The sequence below is a fragment of the Colobus angolensis genome, unplaced genomic scaffold (assembly GCF_000951035.1).
Source record: "Colobus angolensis palliatus isolate OR3802 unplaced genomic scaffold, Cang.pa_1.0 Scaffold134, whole genome shotgun sequence".
NCBI lineage: Eukaryota > Metazoa > Chordata > Mammalia > Primates > Cercopithecidae > Colobus > Colobus angolensis.
The window spans coordinates 2,870,745-2,875,445 of record NW_012114422.1 but is presented as its reverse complement, the minus strand read 5'-3'; the positions used below and the strand labels follow the sequence as shown (position 1 = coordinate 2,875,445).

General features: G+C 50.9%; 1 protein-coding gene across 3 annotated transcripts in view; it reads left to right on the top strand.

Annotated features, from left to right (window-relative positions):
- The first annotated feature begins 3,793 nt into the window (after positions 1-3,793).
- The window catches only part of ANKRD34B (ankyrin repeat domain 34B), a 12,844-nt gene continuing 11,936 nt past the window's right edge, over positions 3,794-4,701 (top strand). For 2 of the 3 annotated variants that reach the window (XM_011934335.1, XM_011934336.1), the window contains exon 1: positions 3,794-4,130. The gene's annotated coding sequence lies outside the window, so the exon portion shown is untranslated. The remainder of the gene's footprint in view (positions 4,131-4,701) is intronic. The other variant, XM_011934337.1, reaches the window with a different exon arrangement.

Below are 4,701 nucleotides of genomic sequence, written 5' to 3'. Positions count from 1 at the left end.
TTTCCTTTGAGATAGAGTCTTACTCTGTTGCCCAGGCTGGAGTGCAGTGGTGCAGTCTCAGCTCACTGCAACCTCCACCTTCTGGGTTCAAGCAGTTCTCCTGCCTCAGCCTTCCAAACAGTGGGATTACAGGTGCACGCCACCATGCCCAGCTAATTTTTTTGTATTTTTCTTTTTTAATAGAGATGGGGTTTCACAGTGTTGGCCTGGCTGGTCTCAACCTCCTGACCTCAGATGATCCACTTTGGCCTCCCAAAGTGCTGGAATTATAGGCATGAAACACCACGCTTGGCCCAAGCATCTACTTTTACTTGTTTTAATGGCATAAAACCATGAGGACAGGGAGTCTCACATTCCAGAGAATCCCAGTCTATCACTCACAAAGTAGGATGTATCCAATTTGGTTTGAACGGCTTGGGTCAGTTCTGTGTCCTCAGCTTCCATGACCTCAGGTCCTAGTGAATCTACACTCCAGGGAGGTGGAGACACACCAAGGACAGCAGGAAGAGCTGGGAGTCTCTTTCTGTTCCTGCTTTCTCTCCTAAGGCTTTTTAGGTGAATCATGGAGCCTCCTGGAGCCTGGCAGTCCCTTTGCTAAAATGAGGATAAAAACATCTGTCCTCTCTCCTTCAGGGGTGTAGTTGTTGGACTAAACTGAGATCAGAAGTAGGTATAATCTAGAAATTCTCATTCTCAGACTTTAAATGTTAAAATCATCTCCCTTTAACATTCACATTACAACGATGGCATGGAATGGCCTGCCCAGATTAGCAGATGAGCTTCGTAGTCTAATACAGCCCTCCCCTTAACTCTCCTGCTGTGGAAGTCAGTCCTCATAATTCCACTACTGTGGCATGTGATGGGACACTGTCCACTGACCACAGGGCCTTTCCCACAGTGTAAAATGTGATGTGTTCACCACTGTTTAACTGCCATTACCAACTCCCACGAAGGAGGATCTGCCTTCTCTAACATGTCACTCAGCATGGGTGCCCCAGGCACAAATCATGTAGTGCCAGCAGGTTGATGGTGGCTAGAAGTGGTGTTCTAGCATCAGTCTCCCTCTCCTGTCTACCAGTCCTGGCACAGCACCCAGGTCAACAGTAAAAATCCTACAGGTAAATTGTATCTGGGATACAATGTAAATTGTGAATTCTTTGTCCTCTATTTTTTCAGCCCATCCTCCATCCATGCAACCTGCTCCAATATCCTGCTGATAGGTGTGGTGGGTTGAGCAACGAACCGCCATAGAGTTTAATGTCCTAATCCCTAGAATCTATGAATATGTTACCCTACAGGCCAAATTAATTTTGCAGCTGTGATTAAATGAAGGATTTTGAAATGGAAGATCATCCAGGTGGGTCCACTGTCATCACAAAGGTCCTCAAGAGTGAGGCAGGAGAGTCAGAGGGAGAGAAGGAAGCAGAGGGAGAGAGAGACATGTGACAACAGAAGTGTGGCAGTGGGGAGAAGGGGGCAGCGAGCGAGAGAGAGGGAAAGACAGATATTTGAAGATGGATGAAGGGGCCACCAGTCAAGGAATGCAGATGGCCTCTAAAAGCTAGAAAGGGTAAGGAAACAGATTGTCCCCTGGAACCCCCAAAAGTAATGCAGTCTTGCTGAGACTCTGGTTTTAGCCACCTAGAACTCAATTTGGACTTCTGACCTCCTGAACTGTAAGAGAATAAATCAGTGTTTTTCAAGCCACTAAGTTTGTGGTGGTTTTGTTTGTGGTAACAAGCAGCAATAGAAAACTAATAAAGTAGGAGTGAAAACTGGATCATCTGCTTTGAAAAGCTGTTTGGTGGCATCTCCAGAAACTGAACATATGCCTACATTATGACTCACAACTCCTCTCCTAGGTATGTACCCGACAGAAATATGTATATATGGTCACCAAAAGACATCTATTTTAATATTCATAGCAGCATTATTTGTAATGTCCCAAACCTGAGAATTACCCAAATGTCTATCAGTAGTAGAATGAATAAGTAATTGAGGCACAATCACACAACAGAATACTATACAGCAAAAGGAATAAACAGATGACAGCCACACACAGTATGCATCTCTTAAACATACTGTTGAGTGAAAGACGCCAGTCAACAGAGTGATTCAATCACTATAAAGTGCAAAAACAAAGAAAACTACTCTATGCTATTTGAAGCCACCACTCCCTCCAATGAGAGATCTGAAGAGGGAGTGTTCTGGGGGAACTGGTAATGTTCTGCTTCTTGATCTGGATGATGCTCAGTTTGTGCAAAATCACTGGACTTGTGAAATGTGCATCTTTTTTTTTTAGATGAAGTCTGTGTCCCTGTGGCCCAGGCTGGAGTGCAGTGGCGCTATCACGGCTCACTGCAATTGCTGCCTCCTGGGTTCAAGCGATTCTCCTGCCTAAGCCTCCCCAGTAGCTGGGATTACAGGCGTACAACACAACACCTGGCTAATTTTTGTATTTTTGTAGAGATGAGGTTTCATCATGTTGGCCAGGCTGGTCTTGAACTCCTGACCTGGAAGTGATTCACCCTCCTTGGCCTCCCAAAGTGCTGGGATTACAGGCGTGAGCCACAGCATTCAGCCAAAATACTTGTCTTTTAATAGGTACACTGCACATTGATGAAATTTTTTTAAGAGAACGGTCGGAGGTGGTAAGGGAGAGGAGCCCCGTGCCTTCGTGCAAATTTGCTCAGTGTTTGTTCCCTGGTAACCTCCAAACAAATGGTTGAAGGCAAAGGGCAGCCCAGATCTAGGATTCAATCTCCCTAGAGCCCAACTTTGAGGTAAAGCGCCCCGTGTACTTGCTTTGCATATGTTTACTAAATGAGGATCCTTTGGTCCTCATTTCAGAGGGGCCTTTTCTTTAATGAAGGAAGCCTGACCAGAGATAAATCTACTTTTCCCCATTGAGGACTCAAAACTATAAACAAGTTTTGATTGACATTATCTGAATAACAAAAATAGTGCTGGTCTTTTCTCCACCAGACCCTCCAAAATAAATGAAGAGTTAAAAACGTTGCTTCTGGTCGGGTGTTGTGGCTCACACCTGTAATCCCAGCACTTTGGGAGGCCGAGGTGGGCGGATCACTTGAGGTCAGGAGTTCTAGACCAGCCTGGGCAACATGGTGAAAATCTGTCTCTATTAAAAATACAAAAATTAGCCAGGCGTGGTGGTGCACACCTGTAATCCCTGCTACTCCGGAGGCTGGGTCATGAGAATCAGTTGAACCCAGGCGGCGGAGGTTGCAGTGAGCCGAGATCACGCCACTGCACTCCAACCTGGGCGACAGAACGAGACTCTGTCTCAAAAAAAAAAAAAAAACGAAAACTAAAAAATAACGACAAAAAAAGTTGCTTCTACTTCATTTCCTTTTCATCTCTCAGTGGAATTTTTAACATATGAAATGTATTTTGCGAAATTTTGTTAATGTGTTCTATTCATGTTTTAATAATAGTATAATAACCTTATAAATTCCTAAAGACATAAGAATGGTTGTTCCCACTAACACCCCAACCTGAAGTGAGGCTCTGGCTTTACCTGAAGTGGGTACAGGGAGGTGGAGGGGTGGAGGGACCGGTGGGGACAGACAAACTCATGGACCAGCGGGTGGATGTGAGCTGAGGGGAGGGATACGGCCTGGAAGAGCCAAAGCCCGTGATGTAGGGTGCGTACTTCCCTCAGTGGGGAGACCCTGCTGCCGCTGTTGTTGACCAAGTCGCCGTGGCTGAAGCGCGGTTGCCGAAGCGGGGGATGGGGGTGGGACTTACAGGAACAGAAGGCGGAGCTTCCAGTAGCTTCTGGCCCCTCTGGGTCCAGAGTGGCCTTGCTGCCCTCACCTGCGCAGAGCCGGGAGCCGACGCGTCACCCCCAACGGAAGCGCTGCGCTGCCAGGGCGTCTGGCGAGGTGCGCGCTCCGGGTCCCAGCTCCAGCGCTTCGCGGCAGTCGCCCACCTCTTTCCGCCGAGCAGGGCGGGGACGGGGCGGCATCTCCGAGATCTGCGATTCGAACCGCCGAGGAGCCGAAGACCACAGCTCACCTCGGACGGCGCCCTAGGGCCACCACACAGAGGGTCAGGCAGTGCCAGAGGGAGGTTGCAAGCTCTGCCACCAACTCGACAGCGCGTCCCAGGTCAGTGTGAGGCGCCGTGCCTGCCGGCTGCACTTGGGAAACTTTGGCTTGCAGTGGCGGCTGTCGGGAGGAGGACATCGAGGGCGCAGCGTGGGACCCAGCGGCCCGCACGACCGCAGTGCTCCCTGCCCGGTGCGCGCAGGCCCCTGAAGCCTGCACCTCCCGCGCACCCTGACAATGCAGTGCCCAGAGCAGGGTGCGAGACCCAGGGCCAGCCGAGGGCCGTCGGGCTGCAGGGGCCTCCCGAGAGACTCTGCCCCGCCACCCCGGGGCGCGCTCCACGCGAGCTCACCCTCGCGTCTCCTGCCGTTCCCCCTGGTTCTCGGTTCCAGTTTTGCGGCCGCTGGGGCTTGGACTCCGCGGGGATGCGGGTTCCGCCTCCTTCTCAGCCTTGCCGAGCGGCGGGAACCGGCGAGGGCTGCCCGGCCGGGGGCGGTCGAGGGGGACGCGGGGCGGGGACCTGACGGGAGAAGGTCGGCGCAGCAGAGGGAGCGGCGCGCGCTGGGCCGCAGGAGCTCGAGGGTCGGAGGGTCTGACTTGGGCGCGTCTCCGCGGGTGCCTCGGCAGCTGG